We start from the raw sequence: 16,868 nt of genomic DNA on the forward strand, positions 1-16,868 counted from the left end.
ACAAATATTTAATCAGGTTTGTAATCAAGAGTATATATTTATATATTATTATTTTAACATTTGCACAGTTTGACATAATCGGGTTTGTAATCAAGAATGTACATTTATATATTATTATTTTAATTATACTGATAATTGTTTATATGTAGTAAACTATTTGTGCAAAAGAATTAATCGTCCCTACAATTTAATTTTTGAATAAAATATCCGCACCCGACACTTGACACGGATAAACGGCTAGTTAATCTATTATCGAGTCTGAAAAATAAAATTCTTTCAAATGCAACAGGTTACAGTGGGCCAGAAGCCCAGTCTAACTTATCAACTAGGGTGTAGGGTTTCTTTCATTCACAGTTTTACACCATAAACCATACGTTTCCTCTATAAAACCTACCACCGGCGTTTTCATCTTTCATCTCATACAGTGTCTAACGGCAAAGCGTGCTCTACTGTCTACAGGTAATCTGGATGTTTTTAGATAGATGGAGTATTATTCTTGTTCTGTTCGTCAAGTGATGAGAGAAATAACTGCAACAAAATGATCGAACTTTGTGTTCGTGATTACCTATAGTATTTAAGTCTCTGATGTTGAACAATTGATTAGATTTGTGTTTATGATCTTATTTTTATTTACGTTCATCGTTCGTGTTATTGGAGATATGATGATCAATTCATTGGTCCGTGTTTCTGAATTTACCGTGACCGACAACTTATTAACCAAACTCTGATCTCCATTCTCCATATTCGATCTTCTTTCCTTTTCTCGTTACTTTGGGCGTATTTTTATTGTTTTGGCTTTTCAAAATCCAATGTGTTATGTCTGTTTTGTTAAAATTTATCTGCTTTGATGATCTATGAAACCAATCACATGTCAGACTTCAGAGATTCCTTTAAATAAATGAATCAATGAGATTGTAGTTCATAAGTCTGAGCAGTTGTAGTACTTTTAATATTGAAAAGCGAAGTTCAACGTATTCCGAGTTGTATTTTGTTTGTGCAAAGGTTGATTGATAGATAGGGGGCAGTGATGATAAACTAGGAAAGTCATGCACCACTCTGATATTCATTGTGATCGACAAACTTTCTCATTACCCATATTTTGTATCTGAGCCCATTCTTTTATTCTAAACTAAAATTTCATGCCTATTTTTGTTTGATAAATGATATTTTCCTTTTATTTTTTTTTGTTGACTGTGATGGAACAAGAGAGGATCCAGATGATGGGATTTCTCTAAGGAGATATCAAACCATGATGCGGACCGTATGGCTTTAACTAGCATTTGGGGATAAATATTTGGTTTCTGATGGTCCTTCTCTTCATCATCAAACATGACTTAAACCATTCAGTGATGAAACAATCAACCGTTAATGACAGGTTATAAACTTAATTTTTAAGATCTGAAACTTTTAACATATTTGGTTGGAACCTCTTCAAGTATATCAGCTGAATGATAAAAATGACTATTTTACCTTCTGATTAAAAATAATAATAAATATCCAATAAAACTTTCAAAAATTTGAGAAATTGATATTTACATATAAACATTTAAACCACCATATGTTCATAATTTTAAAATATAGGTTGGGCATAACTCTTGTCTTCTTCACTATAGCGTTTATGAAAAAATGTTGACCATTTTTCCAAAAGCTAATGACTCTGATGTGAACCTCCAAAAGAGGCTGAATCTCTAAGAATATGTACATGGTTCCTCTGTAAACAAATAATAATAATTTTACCAAATTTATCATTTCAGATTAAAGAAACACTCCAATTGAGTGTAAGAAAACTGCATATAGTATGCTTATAACTCACTCCCAACATTCTACAATAAGAAATCTGTTGAGTACCCAAAAAAAGTTCACAAAAGCATATTTTCATTAAAATTCAACTCAGTGGAGCACTTTGACAAACACTTGGAACAATAAGAAATCAATCGAGACTTACATGGTTGTTGGGTTAAGATACAAAATGTATGAGACATGTTGACTCTCCCAGCTCTATTAAGAAGGCGAATCATAGAGAAGAAAATGACCTAGAACTAATAAAGCAGATCAAGGTAAGGAAAATGGCCTAGAACTAATAAAGCAGATCAAGGTAAGGGTTTCGTTACAAAATATTTACTTCAGCTCACCAATTACTCAAAAACCGGAAATTCAAATGAAAAGAGTCGTTATAGAAAAATTCGCCTGGTTTCTTCTTTTCCGGCTGTGGTTGGGTTTACTGGGTGTCAGAGCTTGGCGAGGCGACAATGGGGGTGGCGGTGCTGTGCGAGGTCGATGATGGAGGAGGTGGGAGAAGACTAGAAGGATAATCCAGCGAAAGGTGGGTGTGTTTGTTTATGGAAGCGTGAGTACGAGGTCAAAAGAGGAATGATCGTCTCTTCTTTTTATTCAGATACTTTTTCAAGTCTGAAAGTTTAAGGGGTTTTTAATTAGATTAAGAGGTTTTTATTCATAGGTAACTAAACACACTGAATCTAAAAAATTAAGAGGTTGTTTCTTAATTTTACAATTAAGAGGCTACCAAACAGCCCTTAAGTTTCTAATCATTAAACCTTGAAAAATGTAAATATATAAGAGCTAGTTTAAACAAGGGTTAATGTCATAAAAACCCTCAATTTTTCAGGGTTTTATCGGTTTTACCTAAAGTTGGATTTTATGTCCGTTTTTACCCTTACATTTTCCAAAAAAAATTCGATTTTACCATTTTACCAGTGATAACAGGTTTTATAGGTTACCATTATATTAATTTCGCAAAAAACCGTTAAATTTACTGTTTTACGTTTTTACCCTTAAGTTTATATATTTTTTACACTTTTACCCTAAGTATTTTTTTTCATAATATACGTATTCATGCAAAAAAAATCGTGTTTATAAACAAAACAAATGTTTAAATAAATGTTGTATTTAAATATTTTTTTAATATTATATATAAACACGTTTATGATTGAACAAGTTTTGTTATTGATATGTATATTTTTAAATACATAAAAGTATGTATTTGTAGTTCTAAAAACATATTAATTTGTTTTTTATTACATTTTAAACGGTTTATCCAGGAAAAAAATACACACACACACAATATTTAATTAAACTTTTTTTTTCGTATATAAATATGATTTTTTCTGCAGGAATACGTATAATATGAAAAAAATATTTAGGGTAAAGTATAAAAAAATTATAAACTTAAAGGTAAAAATGTAAAAACACTGTAAACTTAAGGGGTTTTTTTGCGAAGATAGTATAACGGTAACCTAAAAAACCTGTTATCACCGGTAAAATGGTAAAACCGAACATTTTTTTGGAACATGTGAGGGTAAAAACGGACATAAAATTTAACTTTTGGCAAAACCGACAAAACTTTAAAAACTTAAGAATTTTTATGACATTAACCCTTTAAACAAACATTAAAAACGTTTCCATTGAGAGATATGGTATCCATGTTTAATAAACGTTCTTATATTTGTTAAATCCATCTATGAATAGACAGTAATGTTAAGTTAGGATATTCTTTTAGTTTTTACCTATCTTGATTTTGATCGAATAAAGAAAATATGCGTCCCTAAAATTTTCATTACTATTTGGAGATAAAAATATTTTAGTTTTTAGGTCTCCTTTGGATATTTGTATAATCCATTATTTTTAGGTACATAATTGTTGGTTATTTTTTAAAACTTAGGGGGTGTTTGGCTAACCTTTTAAAACAATTTATTAGGTTCCACACAACTATAATTAAAAAAAATGTTTGGATAAAAATAACTTATTCCGATGGGAACCTCTAATAATTTATTTTTTCATAAGTTACCCCTTAGTTTATCTTTTAAATTGGCAAAAGAAGTCTTTGTTTGGACTAGCAAGTCGTCTTCGTTGGACATGGAAGTTGTTGAGTAGGATCAATTATTTCTGGTTTGTGTTTATTTTTAGACTGTAACTAAACGTCTTTTGTTTATTGGTCCTTGTGGTTTATGGAAATCTGTGGATAAGGTGCAAAAAGTTTCTGACTTGTATGGAAGGTCCAAAATCGAATAATTTCTGAAGTTTTAGTTCTAAAATTAAGAATTTTTTGTGTTTTTGGTCCTAGAGAAACCTAAAAGGATGATTTTACCCTTCAAATTTCTTTTTTGTATTTTAAGTATTTTAATTTTAATTTTTTATCATATAAAAATAGAAAAGAAAAGAATGGACTCTCTCTCTCTCTCTCTCTCTCTCTCCAATGACCAAGAAGATCACGACTCTATACTCTTTCTTTCCTTTTGTATACTCCGGACCCTAAACCCAATGACACCACCATGATCTTCTAAACCCGTGGTCATTGGCACCATCGTTGGCCACTGTGCAGCCCCATTTGGTTCGCAATTTGTCCCGATTAGCCCTCGAATGCCATAACTCACCAGAATTGATTCAATCCACGACTGTGGGTGTTGGCGTTATTCCATCTTTACGATTTGAAGCTGGCGGCGATTCTAAACCCAGGTATATCTATTCATCTCACGCTCAAATCGATTCAATCTATAAATGCATTATGGATTGGCTAGATTCTAAATCTTTCATTTGATTAATCCAGATGGGTTTCTTGGTCAATAAGAAGATAGGAGAGAAATGGAAGTCTTACCCTCCAATAACAGGTTAAGGTCCAACAGAGCCATATGAATTGATTCAACACGGGTCTTGTAAAATATGGGGTTCAGTGCCATAGATATTGCAAATCTAGGGTTTGTAAAGTTAAGATTCAAACTTGCAAATTGATTGTATAGTGTTTGTGTGTGTATCTAAGCATGTGGGTTCATTAGTGTATATGAGTTTTGAATCAGGAAGATGTCGATAGAGAAATGGAAGATGATGCAGATAAAGTAAGATTTTTCATGTGAAATGCAAAGGGGATGATTTCAGGGGCGATCTTGGAGTTTCGGTGCTTATCGAAGTTCTGGTGTTCGCCGGAGATCTTGGTTTCTAACGAAGTGCACTCGCATTCAAATTTTTTGTTATTAATTTTTTCTTGAGTTACGGCTTTTGTACGAGAGAGAAAGAGAAAATGAAATGGAAGAACGTTGGGTGGTTGTTGCACATTTTTATTTTTAATTTGGAGGATGAGGAGAAGAAGAAGAAGAAGAGACAGAAAGAAAGAGAGAAGGTGGTACGGTGGGTGTATTCGTGGAAAGGCGTATGAACTCACCTGTAGTGAGTGGTATGGATGAGCTGATGAAACAAGATTGCTAGGTGTCAAGTGAAGACTTGAGCACACACAAGGATCCTAGTTAACATATAATGACACATATATGTATCCACTTAGTTTTTAAACAACTAATCAACAAAGTTAAGACATCCTAGGACATGCTAAACACCTTATATAAGTGTTATAAGTCCCAAAGATTGCATCTAAGTGTTGTAGGACATTACTGTTGAGTTTAGGGTTCAAGGAAACCCCCTTAAATGAGTTTATGGTTTTGTGACCATCACTCATTGAGTTTACGGTCGTAAACTCATGAGTTTACGGTCGTAAACTCATGCTCCTTTGACCATGATTTGTTTTGAAGCCCTACAAGTCCTTTAGAAGCATTTCTACTTGATGGTTAAGCCTTTGGAAGAGATTAGGGCACAAGTTCCCTCTGAGGAGTTTACGGCCCTAAGACCATTTCCTTTTGGCTTTACTACCGTAAACCCTTATGGATTATGGTATTTTGATGTTTTCAAGTCCTAAACATATAAAGGAATGAGTCTAGACTAGTTTCCAAAGCTTGTGAAGGGACTAGGGTCACTTTGGCCCCTAAATTAGGGTTTACGGTCCAAGGTGTTCTTGGACCGTAAACACCTTTGATCTTGGGTTTCAATGGTGTTTTCTTGATGTAAATAAGTGTATCAAGCCTTAACATACTCTAGGATAGAAGTACTTACAATATAGAAGCTTGAAAAGGTCCAAAAGTCCAAGAACACTAGTGTGTGTTCTTGGTGAAACTTGAAGAATCAACCTTTTGGAAAGATTTCATGGATAGAAGTGTGTTAAATCACTAGATTAAGTGATATACTAACTTAAAAGGGCTAGAAACACTTACTAGATGAAGATCGTGAAGAATTCTTTGGATGATACTTGAGAGAGTTTGAGTTTTTGTTCTTGAAAGTTGGAAAAATGGTAAAAATAACTAAGTGTCACCTTTATACCACTTTCCTTTAGGGTTTGTGGCCGTAAACTCCTTGTTTAGGCCGTAAACTCTAAACTTTTGATGTGTCGAGACTTTATTGTTGCACAATAATCCTTAGGGCATCATCTTTCCTGATATCTCCTAAGTTGTTAATCCTAAAATACTCAAACTTATTCCAAAAAGCTTGAAAGTTTCCAGAAATTGTTCTGACTTCTATTGAATGGAAATGTTGTACATAATAGAAATTTCGGGTTGTCACACCGCATCATGACCTCGACCTTGGTCGGATCGCCCAGAATACCCTTCTGGTTGACAAGGTTCCCCAAAAACCGCACCTCACGCAACCAGAACTCACACTTGGAGAACTTTGCGAAAAGTCTCTCCTCCCTCAGTGTCTCCAACGCTTCCCTCAAGTGATCCTCATGCTGCTCCTGAGTCTTGGAATAGACCAAGATATCATCGATGAATACTATTACAGACCTATCCAACGTTGTTCTGCATGTGCGGTTGATGAGATCCATGAACGTAGCTGGAGCATTGGTGAGCCCAAAAGGCATCACCACGAACTTATAATGACCATATCGAGTTCGGAAAGCTGTCTTCTGCACATCCTCGTCCCAGACCCGCATTTGATGATAACCCGATCGCAACTCATCAATCCTCGGAAAGGAATAACGGTTCTTCACCATTACCTTATTCAACTCCCGATAGTTGATACACATGTGATGAGACCCGTCCTTCTTCTTCACTAACAGAATCGGGGCTCCCCAAGGTGAACTTCTTGGTAACCTTATGACTTTCCTTGATCCAAGTGCGAGTCCTGTGCTTCTGGTAGTATAGGCCTCTAATACCATTCACACCTACTCATACTCGTCCCAAGTATTGTCTCACAGTTCTCCAGGTTGTAACATCCATAAAAATCATTCCAAATTTAAACTTTTTAAGACATTTCAAAACCATTAAACATTACAAACTTGTTTTGTAAAAATAATAATCCATGGGTTAAACCCTAATCAACCAAATGAAAATTTAGCCAATCATGGCCAAAGTAAAAGAAAAACAATATAGTTTAGTAGTATCAAACATTGTCTTAGATGCAAGATGAAAGGAAATTACACTAATCTTCCAAAAATTCTTCAAATCTTCCAAGGCTCTTTTGAGAGAATATGGTGTGTGTTCTTCAAGTCATCCCCCCACCAAAATGGCTCCAATCTCCAGCAAAAGGGGGTTGATTTCTGGATTCAAAAAGGGTACCAAAAGTCACCCACCAAGCTTCCACAAATAGAGTCAACAAGTCAAACCCGAAATCAGCTCAGAACAATTCACGCGGACCGCGTATGAGTCCACGCGGACCGCATGGGTCATGCTGAATGTGAGACTTGGGCCATTAATCATGCATTTTAGCCCAATATTCACTTCTTCAACTTCAGCCCACAATCATAACTCTTTAGGACCCATTTTCCATTCCAAAGCCTTCTAATGATTGACCCAATACTCCTTAACTTTTCTTGTAGCTCGATTCCGCGTCGCCTCATCATCATCCTTGTCCACAAATTAGATCCAAATTAATCTTCTTTTACGCAAGCACCTAGCCCAATCGCACCACTTCAAGTCCACAAGCAAATCACATTCCTTCATAAGTCCCGCATCCTTCTAAGCCTCCAATAACAAATAGTTTTCGGTAAATCCTGCAATTAAGCTCAAAAGACTAGAAAGCACCCGCTAAAGGAGAAAAATGACAAAAACAGAAAATATGCATGAAGATTGACTAAAATGAGATGGTTTTAACTTAAAATAAACTATGAAAAGAAGTAATAAAAACGAAACTATCAATTACCTGAAAGAATCATACATGATACTTGGGTTTAATAAACGTGGGGTAAGTCATAATTTTCATTCCGAATAAAATGTGGTTATATATAATTTTCCTATTATATATATATATATATATATATATATATATATATATATATATATATATATACACACACACACACACACACACCGTGAACACAATTTTTGTTTTTGCATAGATAGGTTCACTTTTTTCATTCAGTTTCAAAAGAATTTATACACTCTACTGCATTAAGAGAAATAATGCAATTGGGTAGCAGTAAAACTGCTATGTTTTTCAAGATGAGAGTTGTTGTCATCTTGCATGTATTTAAGTTTGAAATTAAACAAGTTTGACCAAATTCCCTAACTGTAGATTTTGGTGTACAAGATTTGTCAAAAGCTCTTGAAGAATGTGAAAAAATTGTAAAGCAAGTGAGTAATTTGGTTTCTTTATTAATAGAGTATATTCCCTATGTTTTGAAATGTTACTAAAGTCATCTTTAAGTTTTCACTTTGTTGCAGATGTAGTCCCTCTGACAACAAAAGAAAACTTAAGACGAGGTAGAGAAGATTTAAAAAAATAGACCAAATTTTCGATTTTGAGTAAAACATAAAGACTGAAATTGAAATTTAGTTTTATTAATATATTGGTAATTTACTTGCTATTTATTTAATATGGTAATTTAGCTCTATCAGAAGAATTAAATGAGAAACAAAAGAAAGAAATGAACATGCAAAAAGAAATGAAGACATTAAAAAAAATATGTGGAGATCAAAAAAGAAAATTGTGAATGAACTATCATATGATTATAATAAGATTAGATATTTATGTGAAGAAAAAGAATATACCCTTCAGGTAATCATGATTAAGTTTAAAAATCATATTTTTAGGATTATATTTTTTGATTTTAATTTTGAGTTATTTTTTTAGGCCGTATTAATTGAGAAGCAAAACATGGAAGCAAGGCTTTCACAACTTAAGTAAAGGGGGTTGGAGAATAATACCAAAAAGGAATTAGCGGGGAACTACTGTTAGAAAGACCCCATACAACTGTTAGATCTAACGTTTTTTTATAATAAGAGGAACTGCTGTTAGGGAGACCCCATACAATTGACTAACTATACTTTAACTTTTGCAATAAAAACCCTATTTGTCTTACTGGACTTGTTTTGCATAGAAAACTACCAAATCAAGTAAAAATGACTAGCCTCTAAAACGAATGAGTGTATGTTGATCGTTACACTCACATAGACTAATCTCTCAAGCCCCCTACCTACACATACATTCTCCAATGATTTTACAAACACCATTCTACACTCTAAGTATGTAAGAGAAGAAAAACAAAGAAGCAACTACAAAAAGTGAATTTGATCAGAGCACTTTGACACCGAATTAACTCCTTTTTATAGGTTTGAGACTACTTAACATTTCAACCTTCTACAAATATGGGACAAAAAACATTCTTCCATATTAGCCATTATCTCAACAAGTTTTTCTTGGTTTTGGGACCCCAATCGTTAGGCCATGAGTTCCTTCTCTTCAAACAAAAGTTGCAACCAATTAAATAATGTTATTTTTTGGGTTTCTTTAATGTGGTTTAGTTAAATTCATTGTATATTTTATTTATTATTTCATTAATTTTATATTACTCCTACTTACTATCCTAATGATAAGATGATGAAAACAATGCATTGTTGATCCAAATAAATTTTGAATTCTTTATTCTCTTTGTTTGTTCCATAAATAGTCTTGAATGTAATCTAGCTTGTTAAATGATATATATTTCATTATTATTTAATTTCATTCGTTTTTTCATGCATAACAAACAATATGTGTTATTACTTAATCCTTCGACACAAAGCATCCACACATTTAAATGGAATAATAATAACGATAAACTTCATCACCTCATCCATTCATTTAATTCTATCTAACTAAAGAGACTCTTAGTCTTACTGTTATGTCATTATGTTATATTTTTTCAAGTGTCGTTGATAGCACCCTAATTGATTTCGTGCATGTGTTAGGTTTCTAAAATTTGGCTTATCTATGTTATGGATTTTTATTAACAGCTTAAACTTTTTTGAAATTAGTCGGTGGCTAAAACAAATTACATAGAATTGGCAAATAAAGGATTTTAGAGCCAATTGCTCCAACTAGCGCTAATGTTAGTATTCCTACTTTTTTTTAAACGACAAATGATTAAACAGAAGCCTACTCGTATATTTCAACGAGCTCCTTTACAGGGCAAACTCGGCCCCCATAGGGGTTTCTAGGGAAAATTTCCCCACATGTGGCACAAGGTTAAGAAGCATCCAAATTGGGTATTCCTACTAACAAACCACAAATTCGAATAATCAATTATACTATCAAACATCACTTGATATATCAGAAGCTTATCTCAAAAATAAAAAATATTCATTCTGAAATCGCCAAAGAACCCACAACCCAACAACTATAATAAATCTTTTAGCCGGTTAAAGTCGACTATCATCAATCCAATCAAAAATTTCCACACATAGGCTGTTCAACATCTACCCACACAATCACCTTGCACCATACGGAGGAAGCCAACCTACAATTCCAAAGATTCGATTTTAGTAATTAAATGACATTAAAAGATTCGATTTTAGTAACTAATTGTATAGACATGTAAAGAGTGAGTAGATGACATTAAAAGATTCGATTTTAGTAACTAATTGTATACACATGTAAAGAGTGAGTAGATGACATTAAAAGATTCGATTTTAGTAAGTGTTATATTATGTATTGTTCAAATTAATTATAATGTTTACATTAACTAAATGTCTAAATTTAATCATAATTATTTTTTAGTTAATATAAGCAAAAAAAAATATATTTTCAAAGGCATATTATCACTAAAAGGTTAAATATATAATTTTATTTTGTGTAACGTGTGGATATTCGCATAGTCTATCATATAACATAGGCAAATTTACTTGTACCAAATTGATTTGAAACTTCCACTACAATTCAATAGTTTTCTACTTTATGTGTACTTATGATTTCAAATTTAAAGTAACTAATTACTACAACTCAATTTTTTTTAGCTTATAGTTATTAACTAGATTATGACCCGCGTTAAACGCGGGGAATACATAAATAAAATGCAAATTTATATAGATATTACAAAATAATTATAAAAAAGTAGGGTTATTGGTATCACTGAAATGTGTAGAAATTACACTAAAATAGGTAAATATATATAACGTTAAAAGACCTCTTTATAGACAACATTTTTTGTTTTATTAGTTCCATGACCTTATTTATCACATATAAGTACCAACCATACATAAGTATAATCCAACATTTAACAATGTACTTTCAAAATACATTGTTATTTTATGGCTATATTGCGAAATATAACTGTTTATTTCAAAAAATAGCAACTTATTTATGTTCCTTCAAAATGAACCACATAACCCCCCCCCCCCCCCCCCCAATATTAAATATAAAGAAACTATAACCAATAAATCTGCAACGAAGCTAATCATCTCCCTCCACTTCATCTCTAATATCAGATCTTTTTTTTCCTTAATCTAACTTATTGTCACTATCATCGACAATGTTAAGATTCATTGATGACTTCTTTTTTATTTTAGGGATAATATGACAGAAATCATTTATCAGGTCCATCATTTATGTTTATATCTTCGTTTTGTTTGTTGATTTTGATATGCCTTCTTCGATTTACCACCATTTTTTTCAGGCTCCTTTGTTTATGAAATAACATTTTTTTTGTGAAATTCTTTCTACGGTTTTGAGTATGTGCAGGTATGTTAATTTTTTTTGAAGTAAAGAAAGTAGGGTTTTTATTCGATGTTGGTTCCTAGGTTTGGTTCTTATTTTTTTGTGATTTCTCATAATCCATTGCGTTTTATTTTCCATCTTTATCTACAATCTTTATGTATAGAACACTTTATCCATATAGTCATTCACTATAGAGTTTAATGAAGGAAAAAAGAAACACCCCTTTAGTTTTATTTACTTTGCAAATTATCAAGCCTCCATGCAAAGCTTACAACATAATGAAAAAAACAAAAAACCCTTATGAGGTAAATGCCAATTACGAATCTACCCATTTTCCTTTTGTAACAATTATCTCACTTCAAAACATCTACTTTTGCGTTTCAGCATATTATTGATAGCATGAAAGATCCAAACATTGTTGCATTTTGGTTAATCACAATGCCTCAAATTATGGGAGGATTTAAATATGGTGATGATGTCAAACATAAAATATGGTGGTAATACAAGGTTCTTCTATTTCTTATTTATTTATTTACTTATTTTTTAATTCAACTTTATTACGAAATTAAATAGCTTCTTTTGTTGATATTAGTGTTTCTTATTTAGAAAAATATGCGATATGATCAACTTTGTGATGCTATAGCAATGAGAAAACTTGGATGAGCAGTAGTGAGATAAATTTATAATTTATTAACTTCAATGAGAAATTAATTAATTACAATTTTGTTATTGAATTTGAAATACAATAGAGATTATATCAATGGATCCTGAACGTGTAAGAAATGATCCAGCAGTAGTAAAGAACATTTCTTACTATAAAGCAAAGAGCAAATTAGGGGCAGAAGTGATGAAGCTCAATCTACTACCATGACCTCAAAATGGGGGGGGGGGGGGGATCAGTATAAACAAAAGTTTTTTCATTTATTTTTAGTGATTTACATATTTGGTCCCTGTGTTTAGTTGATTTTTTTGGTTTTGGTCCCTAAAAGAATCAGGTTGTAGTTTTTGGACCTTGTTTCACTGTTTCATAAAACTTTTATGATTTCCTAAGTTAACAGCCTAGCTATTAGTTTTTATTTTATTCTTATTTTGTTACTACCGGAGACATAAAAAAACTTTCTAATGGGGGCGTTCATGTCTTTTGTACAACCCGTCTGTTATATTATGTCATGTCATCTCTTGTCTTGTCTATTGATTTTTTACAAAGGTATACACACACATGTAACATCATAATTTCATTATATATAACATCCAATTTTAACATTGAGTTTACTGTTTTCGAAAATAGGATCATAGTTACCGATTAAAAAGATGGAACCAAGAACCAAACACAACATCAATTTTTTTTTCAAAAACAACATTATACATCCAAATTATAAATATTTGACAAAGAACCATACGAATGAGTAAAAACATATAATTTCGAAAACAATATCAAACTTACAGATTAAAACGATTTAAGAAAGAAATATATACATTTATTCGACTAATCAGACTGATGGGAAGGTTGAAGTTTTTTTGCATTTGTTTTCTACGTGGGAATTATGACATAATGTTTGTGTAAATCGATTATTAAAAAGGTTTGAAATATATATACAAGTCAATATGATGAAAATTAGCAGGCAATCAATTGAAATCTCATTTAAACTTAAAATAGAAGATATCATGTTTGAAAAGTATATTGGTTCATAAAAATATCCGAAACTTTTGAAATTTGAAATTAATAGTTTCCGAGATTTCAACATATAATGTATTTGGAAAGCAATTTTGAATGGAAATAGAGCCTAAATTTAAGGTTTACATTAATAAGGAACCAATTTTGTAGTTGTAAGGGTTGTTTGATAGCTGCTAACTGGGTTAGAGCTGACTGAGTTAGAAGCTTACTGGGTTAGAAGTTTTGATTGAGTTAACTTCTGACTAAAACTTGTTGTTTGATTTTGAATCTGACTGACTATGTAAAATGACTATATTACCCTCAAAAAATATTTTTTTTAAAACAATTCATTTATGATTTACCATTTAATGTATAACATTACATTTTTTTTTGATAAAAACATTAAACCAACACTAAACCACCAACAAAACCTGTTTAACCACACTATATTATTAATTAACTCCATTTATGTAATAATCTCAAGAATATGAAGATTAAAAGAAAAATATATACACAAATGATACAAATGTTATGAAGATTCAAGTTCTTTTCTACATTCAAACCAGTCATTGTTTACATCAATATTCTCATATGACATACGTGCAACACAAACAGTCCTTTACAATTATCTCAGACCTTATTTCTTCATGTCACACAGAAATTCATGAACACGAGACGTGACGTCATTAACATTAGATGCCATTGTCATGAGATCTTGAATTTTATCCTGGAATTCAAGAATCATATGCTCAATCGCTTCTACTTCTTCTTTATTTCCATTGTATCTGTTTTGTAAGTTTATCAAGATAGCAAAAAAAAATTTAATACTTTCTCTTAACATATCAATCTCACCTTCCTTCTGATTCAATGCTTCAAGAAGACTACACTTTCTTTCAAACAAATAAACAATTTCTTGATCGTTTTTGTTGCAGTCTTGCTGGTGTGTTTCTTACTTTACCAAAGTCTAATTTCTACCATGTCTAAGGAACAAGCATACACACAACTGATTTCTTCCATGTCTATGGACACGATATATAGTAAATCAGATAAAAAAAATCAAATGAAAGATGTGGAGAAATCGATTGAAAGCAAATCATATAACAAAAGCAAGCAAATAAGAAATCAAAATCGATTGAAAGCTGTGGAGAAAAAAAAACAATTGCAACCTGTAAAGGTTGACAAAGAAAAAACGACCAAGAAGTTTGATTTATCGGACCTGAGAGAAAAAAGACTACAGAGAGCGATGAAGGCTGTGCTCTTCCTTGTCTCTCTGCTGCTGTGTCCGCTGCGATGGGTATGGATGGAAGAGGAGGCGACGTCCGCGGTTGTGGGGAAGGAGGATTAGGTGTCAGTGGGTGTCGTCGGCAAAGGATGATGAGGCGTCGTCGGTGTGTTCTGTGGAACAAAGCGCAGATGCAGAGGTGAGAAACGGAACTCAGATGCACTCTTGATTTTGTTGGTGTTTTTTCTTTTAAGGCGCAAGGGCAGCGGTATTTTTCTTTTGGGTCAGCAACAAAAATTTGGTGGACCGAGTCAGGGTGTTGGTCAGCAATAGCTGACCGAGTCAGCCAAATTTTTAGATTATCAAACGGTCTGATTGCTGACCGAGTCAGCAGTCAGCTCTGACCGGACCCGGTAAGAGCAAATCAAACAGCCCCTAAGTTTGGAAAGAATTCAAGTATCATTTTCATTCAATTCCTACATTTAATTTCCTAATATAACGGATTGACTTCTTGTTTGATTAAGGTGACGTAAGCAAATTGATCTAAGGGTGTAAAACATATAAAGAAAACACAATCAACGATCCAGATTGTTTTAGATGATGTCATAAGGTTTCTTTTTTAATAATATTTAGAAATCTTGTTTTCTATGTGGGAATTATGACATAATGTTTGTGTAGATCGATTATTAAAAAGGTTTGAAATATATATACAAGTCAATATGATGAAAATTAGCAGGTAATCAATTGAAATCTCATTTAAACTTAAAATAAAAGATATCATGCTTAAAAGTGTATTGGTTCATAAAAATATCCGAAACTTTTGAAATTTGAAATTAATAGTTTCCGAGATTTCAACATATAATATAATTTGGAAATCAATTTTGAATGGAAATAGAGCCTAAATTTAAGGTTTACATTAATAAGGAACCAATTTTGTAGTTGTAAGTTTGGAAAAAATTCAAGTATCATTTTCATTCAATTTCTATATTTAATTTCCTAATATAACGGGTTGACTTCTTGTTTGATCAAGGTGACGTAAACAAATTGATCTAAGGGTGTAAAACCTATAAAGAAAACACAATCAAGGGTCCAACTTGTTTTAGATGATGTCATAAGGTTTCTCTTTTAATAATATTTAAAGATTGGTGATGACTTTTTATTTTCCTCTAATTTATACCCATTGTAGCTATATTAATAGTAAATAAGTAGGTTTTGCGCACCAAAAAATTTATGTGTTTGATGAGATTTGTGATTTAAGTATGAATAGTTGAAAAAACAAGGTTATTGCAACGTGAATATTTCTTGGAATAATATTGTTTCTATACATTAATTGCATGTTGATATATATATATATATATATATATATATATATATATATATATATATATATATATATATTCCTTTTATATGATTTATAAGTGTTTAATATCACTCAAAAATCTCTTAGTAATGATTAAACACTAAAATGTTCTATAACTTATATATATGTTTAATAAACATTTAATGAATAGTCTACTGTAAAAGTGACAATTTTTTGAGTAGATATAAATACAAAATTCACAAATAAAACAAGCTTAAAGGTTTGTGTTGGTTTGAGGTCTTTTAACCATTTCTCAAGCCATTGTTATCATATTAAAACTTTTAATTTGTAAGTTTGTTATATACTATTTTTTTTTTTATATTTTTATTGGTTTTAATATTTTTTTAATACAATCGTTGTATGTTGTGGTTGAATCGTTAATCAGTGGCGGATGCTCTTAGGGGCCAGAGGGGACATGGCCCCCCTGGGTTTAAGGGTTAGAAGAGGTACATATATGGTTATTTAACAATAAAAATTCATCAAAATAACTAATGGCCCCCTTGATTTTAAGCTTTACATGCGTCTATAGATAAGTTATTATTATTTTTTTTTTGGAAAGTTATCAACCAAATCCGAAGACAATATAACTCATTAACAAAATTACAAATATATCAGAAAATCATAACAAAGCAAAACAATCCTTCTTTCAACTATGTAAATGTTAAACTCTACAAAAAACCATAATCGTATCTAGTTTACAATTAACTCAAGCTTTGAGTTTAAATAAATCAGTAAACCTTAAAAAATAATTGGTACCATCGGAAAAGAATTTCTGAAACCTACCCGAAGAATAACACAGTCATTGGAAAGTTCATCTCTTGACCTTTCTTTCTCCATGCGCTCTCTCTGCTTCCTCTCCACCGGTCGCCATATTTCTTTCTTTCTTC

General features: G+C 31.9%; 2 long non-coding RNA genes and 4 other non-coding genes across 6 annotated transcripts; all 6 read left to right on the forward strand.

Moving 5' to 3' along the window:
* Positions 1 to 312: 312 nt before the first annotated feature.
* On the forward strand, positions 313 to 1,413 carry LOC145063033 (uncharacterized). The gene is made up of 2 exons (XR_013687810.1): positions 313 to 459; positions 1,207 to 1,413. It is a non-coding gene; the product is annotated as an uncharacterized LOC145063033 (long non-coding RNA).
* On the forward strand, positions 507 to 591 carry LOC145065239 (small nucleolar RNA Z199). The gene has a single exon (XR_013688383.1). It is a non-coding gene; the product is annotated as a small nucleolar RNA Z199 (small nucleolar RNA).
* Positions 655 to 732, forward strand: LOC145065079 (small nucleolar RNA SNORD18). The gene has a single exon (XR_013688231.1). It is a non-coding gene; the product is annotated as a small nucleolar RNA SNORD18 (small nucleolar RNA).
* LOC145065240 (small nucleolar RNA R64/Z200 family) lies at positions 837 to 938 on the forward strand. The gene has a single exon (XR_013688384.1). It is a non-coding gene; the product is annotated as a small nucleolar RNA R64/Z200 family (small nucleolar RNA).
* On the forward strand, positions 1,020 to 1,113 carry LOC145065241 (small nucleolar RNA Z221/R21b). Its single transcript, XR_013688385.1, has one exon. It is a non-coding gene; the product is annotated as a small nucleolar RNA Z221/R21b (small nucleolar RNA).
* A 1,649-nt stretch (positions 1,414 to 3,062) lies between the features above and the next one.
* On the forward strand, positions 3,063 to 5,368 carry LOC145063479 (uncharacterized). The gene is made up of 2 exons (XR_013687971.1): positions 3,063 to 4,473; positions 4,565 to 5,368. It is a non-coding gene; the product is annotated as an uncharacterized LOC145063479 (long non-coding RNA).
* Positions 5,369 to 16,868: the final 11,500 nt, after the last annotated feature.

The sequence above is a fragment of the Lactuca serriola genome, chromosome 7 (genome assembly GCF_051521515.1).
Source record: "Lactuca serriola cultivar US96UC23 chromosome 7, Lser_US96UC23_V15, whole genome shotgun sequence".
In the NCBI taxonomy this organism is placed as follows: Eukaryota; Viridiplantae; Streptophyta; class Magnoliopsida; order Asterales; family Asteraceae; genus Lactuca; species Lactuca serriola.